Source organism: Mirounga angustirostris, unplaced genomic scaffold, assembly GCF_029215605.1.
Source record: "Mirounga angustirostris isolate CCGP_5_RB_7025 unplaced genomic scaffold, mMirAng1.0.hap1 SCAF_11, whole genome shotgun sequence".
NCBI lineage: Eukaryota > Metazoa > Chordata > Mammalia > Carnivora > Phocidae > Mirounga > Mirounga angustirostris.
This window is the reverse complement of record NW_026991719.1, coordinates 43,949,101-43,963,948: the sequence shown is the minus strand read 5'-3', so window position 1 is coordinate 43,963,948 and position 14,848 is coordinate 43,949,101. Positions and strand designations below refer to the sequence as shown.

The 14,848-nt window shown below is 39.5% G+C and overlaps 1 pseudogene; it reads left to right on the top strand.

The window, feature by feature from the left end:
* The first annotated feature begins 7,792 nt into the window (after window positions 1-7,792).
* LOC123843823 (centromere protein V-like protein 3) lies at window positions 7,793-8,483 on the top strand (annotated as a pseudogene).
* Window positions 8,484-14,848: the final 6,365 nt, after the last annotated feature.

The window sequence follows — 14,848 nt, the reverse complement described above, 5'->3', positions numbered from 1 at the left end:
TAATGGTCTTGAATGTATTGTTTTGAGTATTAAATTATACATACATGTAGGGACGCCTGGGTGGCTCAGTCGGTTAAGCTTCCGCCTTCGACTCAGGTCATGATCCCAGAGTCCTGGGATCAAGTCTCATGTCGGGCTCCCTGCTCAGCGGGGAGCCTGCTTCTCCCTCTGCCTGCCGCTCCCCCTGCTTGTGCACGCTCTCTGACAAGTAAATTAAAAAAATTATACATATATGTATACACACATACACACACATACATTTATATATGTGTGCATATGTATATGTATAAATACATACACAGTGATTGGCACATAGTGAGTGCTCATTAAATAAGGTATTCCTGGGCCACAGGTTATTGTGTCACAAAACTGTTTTGAAATCACCCAAAATTGTAACAGCCTCTTTGGAATTCCTGAGATGTGTTTTCCAAACTTCTGTTTCCTTATTTTATCCTATTTGAGGCCTGAAGTCAACCTGACCTTAAGGGAAAGAGCTTATTTTTAAAAACTCTATGTTGCATTTTCTATGGGCTGAATCTTGTCACCCCCGAATTCATATGTTGAAGCCTTGGTACCTCAGAATGCAACTGTATTCAGGTAAGAGCCTTTAAAGAAGTGACTAAAATAAGGCCCTCAAGGTGGGCCCTAATCCAATCTGATTAGTGTCCATATAAGAGAATTTGGGCACACAGGGAGACACCAGGGATGTACACACATACACAGAGGAAAGATGTGTGAGAACAGTGAGAAGACACCCAGGTGCAATCCAAGAAGAGAGGCCTCAGAAAAAAACAAACTTGCCAACACATTGATCTTGGACTTCTAGCCTCCAGAACTGTGGGGGAAAAAATCTTCTGTTGTCTAAGCCACCGAGGCTGTGGTATTTTGTTAAGGCAACCCAAGCAGACAAATATAATACAATGTGTTTCTGTCTCTTTTTCTAGACTAAAGTCAAGAAGTATGCCTGATTCTTCTCTCTCACCCCAGTGCACACAGACTGACATACAGTAGGTGCAAAATGAAGAACTGCCCACTGGACAGTGCCGATAAAGTAGACTAGGAGAAGGGGTTACTGTTTACTGAGCATCTAATGTGGCAAGAATAACAGGGTAGGGATAGGTTAAGAGTGGAGAGATTTGAGGTCCGACAGACATGGACTTGAATCTCCACCCCCAACTTTATACCTGAGGAGCCTGGCCAAGTTCTCTGTCCTCCTCCATGTAGTGAACTGACTCAGAGCATGCCCTTGATTCAGGCTGCCGGGTTCATATCAGCTTCGCTGCTAAATTTCAGTGTGACTGTGGGATATTCTTTGAACATCTCTGTAACTCATTCTCTTCATCCATAAATTAGATAATAATGGTTGCCATATCTTGGAACTGCCTTGAGGATTAAATGAAACGATGATATATGATGAAGTGCTTAGAACTATGCCTGACTCAGTATAAGCAGTCAATAAAGTTTAGCCCTGAAAATGTATATACCTCAGAACAAGCAATTATATAAACTCAGTAAATATTGGTACTTAATATTAATTTATGGCAATTGATACTAACATTATTTCATTTAGTTCTTCTAACAGTTATGCAGTATAAGTAATAAAATCTGCCTCCTACAGAAATTGAGTTGCAGGGGCACCTGGGTGGCTCAGTCGTTAAGCATCTGCCTTCAGCTCGGGTCATGATCTCAGGGTCCTGGGATCCAGCCCCAGATCGGGCTCCCTGCTCAGCGGGGAGCCTGCTTCTCTCTCTCCCACTCCCCTTGCTTGTGTTCCCTCTCTTGCTGTGTCTCTCTCTGTCAAATAAATAAATAAAATAAAATAAAGAAATTGAGTTTCAGTGGCTAGGAATCCTAACCAAATGCCCCCTGAGAGAAAGTATTGGTCAAACAGAAAAAAGTTACATGTGTTTACAGATAGTGTTACTAAAACGTCAATACAGTTTTCATCCAAATTTTGTCTTTCATTCTAAAATTTTATCTCAGGTAGACTGACTCCAGTTTTGCTGACTTTTCAGCTTCACTGAAAAGAAACAAATGTGAAGGAGGAATGACTATCCTGCATTATATATATATATAAAGTGGAATTTATACTGGTCTTAACGTCTGATAGGACACTTCTCGGTTTTAGTCTTGGTCTTAAGGACTCACTTTCCTCATCTGTAAAATGAAGGTGACCATACCTATTTTGAAGGTATGTTGGGAGGTTTAAATTGAATAAGGTACATAAATCTCCTAACTTACAGTATGTACTACATAGTAGGTTTTTATAAATGGTTAGAGGTATCTTTGTATTCCCATCATATGTTACAGAACCTGTTACATGGTCAATGATGCGCTTTCAATACTTTTTTTTTTTTTAATGAATGAACTAGAGCAATGAATCTCAAATATTTTGGTCTCAGAAACCCTTTACACTCTTAAAAATGTTTGAGGATGTTGAAGTGCTTTAGCTTATGAGTCATGTCAATTGATGTTTACTATGTTAGAAATTAAAATGGAGAAATTTTTCAAATACAAGAATATACAAACACACATTCCATTAAATGTCAGAGTGAGGATGTCGTCACAGGTCCCATCATCTCTGGAAAAATCTGCTATTTATCAGAGAGTGAATAAGAGTGAAAAAGGCAACTAACTTTTAATATTATTACAAAAATAATTTTGACTTTTGTAACCCAAGGAAATGGCCTTATGAACCCCTGACCTAGAGGGAAATATTGCAAATTGTGGGGAACTATAAATTCAGGGAAATCTATCGGCAAACTGAAGCTTTGACTTATAACCTGCCTTTTGGGTTCATTGATCTCCACTAAAGCTTTACCCTGTCTTCAGAAGCTGCATGAATTGATGAAGAAAACTTATGTTGTGGTAATTGAGGTATTTGGTCCAAGGAATCATAAATATTTACCAAACTAGTATAACTCAAGAAAAGAAATAAAGTGGGGGCGAGGGAATGTGGGAAAAGGAGTAACATTTTTGATCTGGCCTTCAACCAACTAGTGGAGGACTGGCAGTCTTGTTTACCTCCACAACATGGCTATAAGTCATATGTGTGTTCTGAGTATATCATTGTACACAGATTAAGAAGTGAATAATTTTCTAATGCATGGGTTGACCAAACACTAGATGGACAATGAATGTACAAAAATACTCTAGTTATGATTCTGAGATTTCAAGAGACATATGTAAATCAGTTAGGGAATAACTGTGTAAAAACTGTATTCTGAAGTTTTATATTTAATTGTTTTCTTGAGATGATGTCTCCTCCCAAGGGAAAATAGGTACTTATTTAGAGACATTTTTTTCCACTATTAAATTATAAATGATTCTTCTTCTAGAGTGAGCATTAATACTTGCATCTGACCAAGTTGCATACATGAGGTTTTTTTTTTTTTTTTATGTGTTCTTTGTTTTCTGACTTGGCATGTGTTGCATCTTTGAGGTCGTTTAATCACAATTCACAAGTTTCAATATAATATTTAGAAAATTAGTAGATAATTGGTTTCTATGTTTGTTGGATTATAGCTGATGCTAGGCAACTGAACTAAATATCTACCTCCTACTCTTAAATTTGAAAAATTTCAAACTTACAGAAAATTTGAAAGAACTGAAAGAAGACTAAAATGAGTACCCAAAGGGGCACCTGGCTGACTCAGCCTGTGGAGCATGCAACTTTTAATCTTGGGATTGTGAGTTTGAGCCCCATGTTGGGTGTAGAAATTATTTAAAAATAAAATCTTTAAAAATAAAAACATAAAATGATTACCCGAAGATGAATGTTTTATAACCTTCCATGTTTGCAAGTACACATTCTTTCTTATTTATTTATATCAATCATCTATCTATAAAATATCTATCTAATCTTTATGCTGTACCATTTGGAAGAAATAATCAGATATTATGACACTTCTAAATATTTCAGTATTCATGTCATAAAAATGAGGACATTTCCTATATGACTGTTAGCAAACTTAAGAAATTAAACATTAATTCAATGATATTATATAAATATATTTTTAATTTTCTCAAATGTTCCTCAAATGTCTTTCATAGATGGGTTTTTCCCTAATACGAGATGCAATCATTTGATCTATTAGATGTATGCCTCTCTTTTTTCTTTTTTTAAAGATCTAGAACAAATCCCTCAACCTTTTTTTTTTGTTTTTCATGACATTGGACTTTTGAACACTCCAGCCAGTTTTCCTTTAGAATGTCCCACAATCTATATTTTTCAGTTTCCTCATGATTAGATTCTAGTTAAACATTTTTGGCAAAAATACTGCAAAAGTGGAATTATATATTTAATACCATACATCAAAAGACATATAATGTCAGTTTACCTCAATCTTGGTTAAACTGGTGACCAACTACCTTTCCAGTTAAATGAATATTTTCCCTTAGTAATTATTAAGTCATCTGTGGGCTAACTTCAATACCTTATTCTCTAATAATATTTAACTTGATGATTTTATCATTCATTGATTATCCTGGCCTAAATCAATTGTGCATTGTGTACCACATTTATTAATTAGTGTTCTTATTTTAAGAATTATTTTCCCAGGGCACCTGGGTGGCTCAGTCAGTTACACGTCTGCCTTCGGCTCAGCTCATGATCCCAGCACCCTGGGATCAAGTCCCATATGGGTCTCCCTGCTCAGCGGGGAGCCTGCTTCTCCTTCTCCTTTTGCCCCTCTCCCTGCTCATGCTCGCTCTCTCTCTCTTAAATAAATAAATAAAATCTTTTTTAAAAAAAAGAATTATTTCTCCAAATTTTACCTTTCATTCTTCACTCTTTTTAAAAAATCTTTTGCACTAGGGATGCCTGGGTGGCTCAGTCTGTTAAGCATCTGCCTTTGGCTCACATCATGATCCCAGGGTCCTGGGATGGAGTTCCCACATGGGGCTCCCTGCTCAGCGAGGGGAGCCTGCTTCTCCCTCTGCCTGCCGTTCCCCCTGCTGTGTGTGCTCTCTCTCTCTGACAAATAAATAAATAAAATCTTTAAAAAAAATAGTTTAAAAGGAATCTTTTGCACTAAGTAGATTATAAATTTTTAAAAGCCAGAGGCTCCTTCTATTCTTCCATATTCCTTTGTTAGAGTATCTTGTGTCTTACTATATGTCCTAGATGCACTAAAAAATATTAACTAGATTGAAAGGCACAAACCAGAAAAACCATGATCCTGCTTCACGTTACTAATAACATTTAATAATGAGTGTGTCCACTACTGGGAACTCATCATATGCCACACACTGGCTGAACAATTTAAATGCATTATATTTTTTAATTCTGACAACAATTCTACAAAGTAGACATTATTCTTAACTGGTTTACATTGGTTATAATTGAGGCCCAGAGAACTTAATCATCTCAAAGAAAGTTATTTAATAATTAATTGCTGATGGTCACATCAACTCCTGAAATCAGGGATTCCGTGATTTCGGAGCTAAAATCTAGGCAGAAAAAAATAATTATTCCTAGTACAATAGCATATTTAAGGTTTTGTGAAACTGAATGTTATAAGGACCTAACAAACCTATCTGAACAATGTTATAGACTATAGTTGAAGATGTATTAGTCTGCTTTTTTTAAGTAGGCTCTGCACCCAGTGTGGAACCCAATGCAGGGCCCGAACTCACAACCCCAAGACCAAGACCTGAGCCGAGATCAAGAGTTGGATGCTTAACCGACTGAGCCACCCAGGCACCTCTACTCTTTTCTAATAGTACCCAGTAAATAATTATATGTCCCACTGATGGATATTCTAAATGTCTACTAGGCATTCTATATACCATATCTCTTTTAATCTCCATGTGATACCTCAAGTAAGTTTTAATTTAATGTCAACGGAAACAAGGATGTGGATACAAAATCAATAGGCTTGAAAGAACTGCCAGACTGTCTTCCAAAGTGGTCATATAATTTCTCATACTCAACAGCAATGAATGACAATTCCTGGTTCTCCATATCCTCTTCTGCATTTGGTATTGTCAGTGTTTGGGATTTTAGCCATTCTAATAGGTGTGCAGCAGTATCTCACTGTGGTTTTAATTTACAATTTTGCCTTCACTGGTAAATTCTACCAAACATTTAAGAAAGAATTAATACAAATCCTTCTAAAACCCTTCCAAAAAATTGAAGAGGAGAGAAGATTCCGAAACTTATTTGTAAAGTGTTTGTTATCCTTATGACAAAGCAAGACAAGGACACTACAAGAAAAGAAAATTAAAGGACAATATCGCTGAAGAGTATAGATGCAAAACTCTTCAGTAAAATACTAGAAAATGAAATTCAACAGCACATTAAAACGATTACACAACATGATTAAGTCAGTCATATTCCTGGGATACAAGAATGCTTCTACCTATGTAAATCAATAAATGTGATATGCCACATTACCAAGATGAAAGATAAAAATCATATAACCTTCTCAATAGATGCAGAAAAAGCATTTGACAAAATTCAACATCCTTTCATGATAAAAGCTCTCAGCAAATTAGGTATAGAAGGAATGTACCTCAACAAAATAAAAGCATATATGACATATAACATCATACACAGGGAAAAGCTGAAATCTTTTCCTCTAACATCAGGAATAAGACAAGGGGGCCCACTTTCACCACTTCTATTCATTATAGTGCTAGAAATTCTAGCCAGAGCAGTTAGGCAAGATAAAGGGAAAAGAAGCCAACCAAATCCTGAAAGAAGAAGTAAAATTGTCCATATTTGCAGATGACATTATCTTATGGAGAGAAATTCCTAAAGATTCTACAAAAAACTGTCAAAACTAATAAATGAACTAAAAAATGTTGCAGGGTACAAAATCAACATACAAAATTTACCTGTGTTTCTATATATTAACAATAACTATCCAAAAATACCTTAAGAAAACAACCCCATCTACAATAGCATCAAAAAGAATAAAATAATTACGAGTAAATTTAACCAGGAAGTTAAAGATCTGTACACTGAAAACTATAAAATATTGATGAAACAAATTGAAGAAGACACAAATAAGTGGAAATATATTTGGTGTTCATGGATTAGAGGAATTAATGTTGCTATAATGTCCATTTTGCCCAAAGCAATCCACAGATTTAGTGCAATTCCTTTTAAAATTTCAATGGCACATTTCACAGAAATAGAAAAAAATAATCCCCCAAATTTTATAGAACCACAAAAGCTCCCAAGTAGTAAAGCAATCTTGAGCAGGAATAGCAAAGCTGAAGGCCTCATACTTACTGACTTAAAACTTATTACAAAACTATACTTATCAAAACCATATGGTACTGGCATAAAAACGGATACATAGACCATTGAAACAGAATAAAGAGCCCAAAAGTAAACACACACATATACGGGCAACTAATATTTGACAAGGGAGCCAAGAATACTCAATGGGGAAAAGATAGTCTCTTCAATAAACCCTGCTGAAAAAACTTGATACCCACATACAAAAGAATGAAATTAGACCCTTATCTTACATCATACACAAAAATAAACTCAAAATGTTTTCAGAATTTAAATATAAAACCTGAAATCAAAGAACTCCTAGAAGAAAACATAGGGGGTAAGCTCCTTAACATTGGTCTTGACAATGACTTTTTTTTTTTATTTGACAACAAAAGCACAGGCAACAAAAGCAAAAATAAACAGGTTGGACTGCATCAAACTAAAATGTTTCTGAATGGCAAAGGAAAAAATTTAAAAAATGAAAAGGCAAATTATGGAATGGGAGAAAATATTTGCGAACCATATCTGATAAGAGGTTAGTATCCAAAATATATAATGAATATGGACTGCCGCCCAACCGCGAAACAGAGTGGCCCAGGGACCCCTGCTTCCCGTTCTCCCCGCCATCCACCTCCACCCTCACCCTTACTACCCCTCACCAGCTCAGCCACGGGTCCTGGCGCCAGGCACGCACGGCTGCGCGTTAGTCCAAGCCAGGGTCAGGAGCCTGCTGCGGCAAACAACACTGCTGAAAGAAAGCCGGCAGTCCAGGGAAGCGCTGCAAAGAACACTGCCATATACACGGCCCTAGCGCCCTCCCAGTCCCTCAATGAGATGGACCTGGGCGCGCAGCGGGAGCGCTGGGAGACGTTCAGGCAGCGGCGGGGCCTCAGCCGCGAGGGCGCCGCCAAGTTCCTGCCGGACACCTTCGAGAACCCAGGCCTGGTGTATCACACCGGAGGCTGCCACTGCGGCGCGGTCCGCTTCGCCGTCTGGGCCCCCGCAGACCTGCGCGTGGTGGACTGCAGGTGCAGGCTGTGCAGGAAGAAGCAGCACCGACACTGCCCGGTCCCGGCCTCGCGCTTCACTCTCCTGCTGGGCGCCGAGAGCATCGTCACCTATCGATCCCACGCGCACCCGGCGCTGCACAGCTTCTGCAGCAGGCGCGGGGTGCAGAGTTTCCACCTCTGTCTCTGACCCCGGCGTGTATGGCGTCGCCCCGCACTGCCTGGACAAGGGAACATTTTCCTAGAGGTAAAGCCCACAAACACCTGAAGGCCCCCTTACTGTCCTAGCAGTATACGCTCAGCTTTAAGCAATTAAGCAAGTTCACCATTTAAGTGTTCTATGCTTATGGCTCTAGAGGCATGTGCTCCAAGTCAGCAAATCGTGGTTGTCGAATCTGTTTTTCAGGGTGGTGGCTTGCCCTGAAACCTCAGTTATCCAGTGGGTTAAAATAAAATAAAATAAAAAGTTGATTCAGTTTGTACAGGGTCTTCTTGTTATAAAAAAGGGGATGGTGATTTCCAACCTCTTCACACAAGGGCGCTGAAACCAGAAGTCCTCATTAGTGGCCATTTTTGCAGTATGCTAAAATGAGTATAAGGCTATGATTTAGAAATATCACGGTAGGGGCGTTTGGTGGTTCAGTGGTTAAGCCTCTGCCTTTGGCTCAGGTCTTGATCCCAGGGTCCTGGGATGGAGCCCTGAGTCAGGTGCCCTGCTCAGCGGGGAGTCTGCGTCTGCCCCTCCCCCACCCTCTGCTCCTGTGCGCGGGGGCGTGTGCCCTCTCAAATGAATAAAATCTTAAGGAAAAAAAATATGGTAAATTTCAGAGAAACAGAAAAGATGAAAGTCTCAGAGTCAGAGCAGGAGTAAGGGGGCGGGGGAGGGTAGGCGTAATTTCATGAAAGGCTAGTGGTACTACTTAACTTTAAAGATCTCATATGTTTGTTATTTTGAGAAAACTAAAGACCAGGTGATGTATTTTATATAAAAATAGTCTGTAGAAATTCTATGTAGAAAAATACATAGAAATAATAAGCTTAATTTCAAGAAGATTAAATAAATGCTTATACATACAATTCCTAAAAATTATTGCCTCCCTTTTTTTTTTAAGTTTTTGTTTTAATTCCAGTTAGCTAACATACAGTGTTATATTAGTCTCAGGTGTACATTACAGTGATTCAACAATTCCATGTATCACTCTGTGCTCATCACAAGTGTATTCCTTAATCCGCATCTATTTAACTCATCCCCCCACCCTTCTCCTCTCTGGTAACCATCAGTTCTGTATAATTAAGAGTCTGTTTCTTGATTTCTCTCTCTCTCTCTTACTTATTCCCTTTGCTTATATGTTTTATTTCTTACATTCCACATATGAGTGAAATCATATGGTATTTGTCCTCCTCTGACTTATTTCACTAAGCATTATACTCTCTAGCTCCATCCATAGCATTGCAAATGGCAAGATTTCATTCTTTTTATAGCTGAATAATATTCCATTGTAAATATATACCATATCTCCTTTATCCACGGACACATGGGCTGCTTCCATATCTTAGCTATTGTAAAGTAATGCTTCTATAAACATAGGGGTGCATGTGTCCCTTTGAATTAGTGTTTTTGTATTCTTTGGGTAAATACCAATAGTGCAATTGCTGGATCATAAGGTAGTTCTATTTTTAACTTTTTGAGGAACCTCCATACTGTTTTCCACAGTGACTGCACCACTTTGTATTCCCATTAACAATGCAGGAATATTACTTCTCCACATCCTTGACAACACTGGCTGTTTTTTGTGTTGTTGATTTTAGCCATTCTGACAGGTGTGAGTTTGCCTTCCCCTTGTTGATGTTAATTGTAACTATTTGTAAATTACCACATGTTTTACTCTTGATCCCAGCAGGTTTGCAAATTCTTTAACTTCAGTAATAATGAGAAAATTACACTTGGTTAAATTTGGGATAAGCAATGCAAGGGGGAGATTATATTCCTATTTCCCAAATGGAGAAAATCAGGCTCAAAAGATTAAGTAACTTGTTGAAAGTCATACACTAAGTAAGTGGGGGAACTGGGACAGTTGCCCAAGTCCATCTGAGGTAAGCATCTATGTTATCTATAGTATCTCTCCCTTTCCTGGAATGCACATCTTTTAATACCCACCCCATTATCAGAAAATGGTGTTATTCTTTTACTGGGTTTGGGAACCAAAATTACTGTTGAATGCACAGGGAAAGTTGAATAAAATCATCCCATTCTTTTAAGGGATCACAAATTCCTAAAACAATAAAAATGTTATTTAGAAGCTAGAAGAAAAGATAGAAATCTTGCAAATTTATTTAATGGAGTTTAGCCCCTGATTCCAAAACCTGGAAGAGATAGTATTCTACACACATAGAGAAATATGGATCTATTTTACTTATTAACATGGATTAAATTTTTTATCAATAAAGTTTGAGGGGCGCCTGGGTGGCTCAGTCGTTAAGCGTCTGCCTTTGGCTCAGGTCATGATCCCAGGGTCCTGGGATCGAGCCCCGCATAGGGGTCCCTGCTCTGCAGGAAGTCTGCTTCTCTCTCTCCCACTCCCCCTGCTGTGTTCCCTCTCTTGCTGTGTCTCTCTCTGTCAAATAAAAAAAATAAAGTTTGAATAAAATTCAGTATATAAAAATCTACCATGCCCTGGTATTTTCCTAGTCATGAGAGCATGGTGTAATATTAGGAATATTTTAATAATCCATTATATCAATTAGTCAAAGGAGAAAAATCATATGATCATCTTAAGTGCTGAACAAAGAATTCAATAAATTCAAACTGCAGTTTTTCTTAGTTCTTGTTTAGTTTTGATCTGTCATGAGCTGACAGAATTATGTAAAAATTCTCCACTACTACACATGTATAGTTCCTTATCTAAAAGTCTTGGGACTAAATATTTCAGAATTCCTACATTACATAAGATCCATAGCAGGGTCTGGAGCAATACTACTAAATCGAATACAACAATATTTCTGCAGTGAAACATATAATCCCTCCGAGATATATATAAAGATTGCAAATAGCCTCGTTTCAGTTCAGGTCAAATTTTATGGGCAATGAATCAGGAAAATTAAGTTCAGTTTTCCAAGCATTTTGAATTATAAAATTGCCTATAAGGGATTTTGAGTCTGAAGTATATGTCAGTTCTTCTTGCCTTTTATAAGGTTTTTTCTTTTATGTTAGCTTTTATTTGTCATTGAAGTAGAACATATAAAAAGAAGAGTGCATAAATTATAAGAGGCAACAACTTGATGACATTTTACAAAGTGAAAACATGGGGATACGTGCACCCCAATATTTATAGCAGCATTATGAACAATAGCCAAACTATGGAGAGAGCCCAAATGTCCATCAGCTGATGAATGGATAAAGAAGATGTAGTACATATATACAATAGAATATTACTCCGCCATCAAAAAAATGAAATCTTGCCATTTGCAAGGACATGGATGGAGCTAGAATGTATTACGTTAGGTGAAATGAGTCAGAGAAAGACAAATACCATATGATCTCACTCATATGTGGAATTTAAGAAAGAATACAGTTGAAAATATGGGAACAGGGAAAAGAAAAAAAAGAGGGAAACAAACCATAAGAGGCTCTTTTTTTTTTTTTAAGATTTTATTTATTTATTTATTGGAGAGCAAGCGAGAGAGAAACAGCATGAGAGAGGAGAGGGTCAGAGGGAGAAGCAGGCTCCCCGCTGAGCCGGGAACCCGATGTGGGACTCGATCCCAGGACCCTGGGATCATGACCTGAGCCGAAGGCAGTCGCTTAACCAACTGAGCCACCCAGGCGCCCCCATAAGAGGCTCTTAATGATAGAGAAGAAACTGAGGGTTGATGGAGGGAAGTGGGTAGTGGGTGGGGGGATGGGCTAGATGGGTGATGGGTATTAAGGAGGGCACTTGTCATGAGGAGCATTAGCTGTTGTATGTAAGTGATGAATCACTGAATTCTCCAGAAACCAAGATTGCATTTTATGTTAACTACCTAGAATTTAAATTAAAAAATAATAAAATATTATTATAAAAAAAACAAAGTGAAAACATGAATCACCAAGATTAAGATATGGAACATTACTGGCACCCCCAGAAACCTATATTATGCCCCCATCTAGTCATTACACCTGACTTAACCACGGTTCTGACCAATGTCACTATATATTCATTTTGCCTGTTTTTTAAACTTGATACAAACAGAATTATTGTGTACCTTTTTATGGTTGGTTTCCTTCATTTAATACTCTGATTTGGGGATCTGTTTATATATATTTGCTGTATATAGGGATATTTGCTTGTTTCATGTCTGTGTTGTAGTCTCTACTATGAGTATACCACACTGTATGTATTCACTCAGGTGTTGATAGATGTTTGGATTGTTTCCAATTCCTGATTATCATCAATAATGATGCTGTGAACGTTTTTATTCATGTGTTTTGGAGAACATGCTTGCACTTCTGTTTGATTATATACATGGATTGTGTGGTAGCCAGAATTCCATGATGATGCCCAGTGACCCTTGTCTTTGCACGATCTCCTCCCATTGGGTGTGGATGGAACCTGTGGACATGATGAGATAGCACTCCCATGATGATGTGAAGTTATATAGCAAAAAGGATTTTGCAGATGTAATTAAGGCCACAGAGCAGTTGACCTTAAGCTAGGGAGATTGTTCGGGGTGGGCCAGACCTAATCAGGGGAACACTTGCAAGGGCCTAGGCCCCCTTCCGAAAGAGAGATTTGAGGCACGAGAGAGCGTGTTCAGGGGGCCACATGGTGAGGAACTGAAGGCAGCCTCTAGGAGAGGAGTGCTGTCCCTGGCTGACAGCCAGTGAAAGAAAGGGGCCTCAGTCCTCCAGCAGCCTGGAACTGAATTCGGCCAACAACATGGATGTGTTTGGAAGGGACTCTTCCCGAAAGCCTCCAGAAAGGGGCACAGCAAGTCCACTGCCCTCTCACCCTGTGAGATCCGGAGCAGGGAAGCCAGTCACACTGGGCACAGACTTCTGACCTGCACAACTGTGAGCTAATAAATGGGGATTCTTTTAAGCTGTTAGGAGTATGGTCATTTATTCCATACCAATAGGAAGCTAATACAGATTTTGGTACCTGAATGTGGGGTGCCGCCACTGCAAACAGCTAAAGATGTAGGCCTGGCTTTGGGCTGGTGGGCGAGGGCTGGAGGAAATTTGAGGTGCACGCTAGAGAAAGCCTAAGTGGCCTTAGAAAAAGCCCCAGTTGGGTGCCTGGGTGGCTCAGTCCATTAAGGGTCTGCCTTCCCTCAGGTCATGAGCCTGGGGTCCTCCCATGTAGTCCCGCAGGGGGCTCCCTGCTCAGCGGGGAGTCTGCTTCTCCCTCTCCCTCTGCCCCTCCCCCCACCCATGCGCACGTACGCGAGTGCTCTCTCTCTCCCCCTCTCAAATAAAATCTAAAAAAAAAAAAAAAAAGAAAAAGCCCCGATTGCCTTGGACAGACTGTTAGTAGAAATCTGCTAAATTTCCAATCTGCACTGGGACTCTAACTCTTCTTTGCCTTCCATTCCCATCCCTCCCACCCCCCCCCCATATTAAATCTGAATGTTATAGGTGTTATCCTATGCCTGCCCCAGCATTGTGTATTAGGGTAAGATAGTTTGTCACTTTAGTGTCACTGGTGCCAGTTGGAAAGGGATTGTGCCCTGGGAGTTGTACTGCATGGATTTTACCCAGAAACCTCATCCATGCCTGATTTAGATGACTGAGATGAGATTCTGGACTGAGCTGATGAGATTTCAGTGAGCATTTGGAATTGAGCTGATGCCATACTACTATGAGAAATTTGGAGACCGTGGAATGGGGTGAATGAATTTTGTATATGGGACAGACTGGATCCCTGTGGGCCAGAGGGTAGACTGTGGTAGGCAGAATTCTAAGATGTTTCCTAATGACCTTCCACCTTGTGTAATCTCCCCCTGTTGAGTGTGAGTGTGCACTTCCAAAGAGACTCATCTGTGTGTGGGTGTTCGGAGGGATCGACGTGGCAAGGAACTGTGAGAAATCTCTAGGAGATAAAAGTGGAACTAAATTCTGCCAGTGCCTTGGATGAGCTAGGAAATGCATTCTTCCAAAGAACCCCCAGAAAGAAACACAGCCTGGCTGTCTTAAATCAGCTTGGGCTGCTATAACAAAATACCACACACTGGGTGGCTTAAATAAGAAGCATTTATTTCTCATGGTTCTAGAGGCTGGCGAGTCCAAAATCAAGGAGCCAGGAATTTGATGTCTGAGGAAGGCCCACTTCCTGGTTTGCAGATGGCCACCTTCTTGCTGTACCCTCACAGGCTCTGTTCTTTTCATCTCCTTATAAGGGCACCAGTCCCATCATGGGGCCACACTTTCATGACCTCATCCAAACCCATTTGCCTTCCAAAGGCTTCACCTCCAAAAAGCATCACAGTGGGGATTAGGGTTTCAACTTGCAGATTTTAGGGAGACACAAATATTCAGTCTGTAGCATTGGCCAACTGATTTCTCAGGCTGATTTCACCCTGTGAGACACTGAGCAGAGAATCCAGCCATACCGTGCATGAACTTCTGAAACTA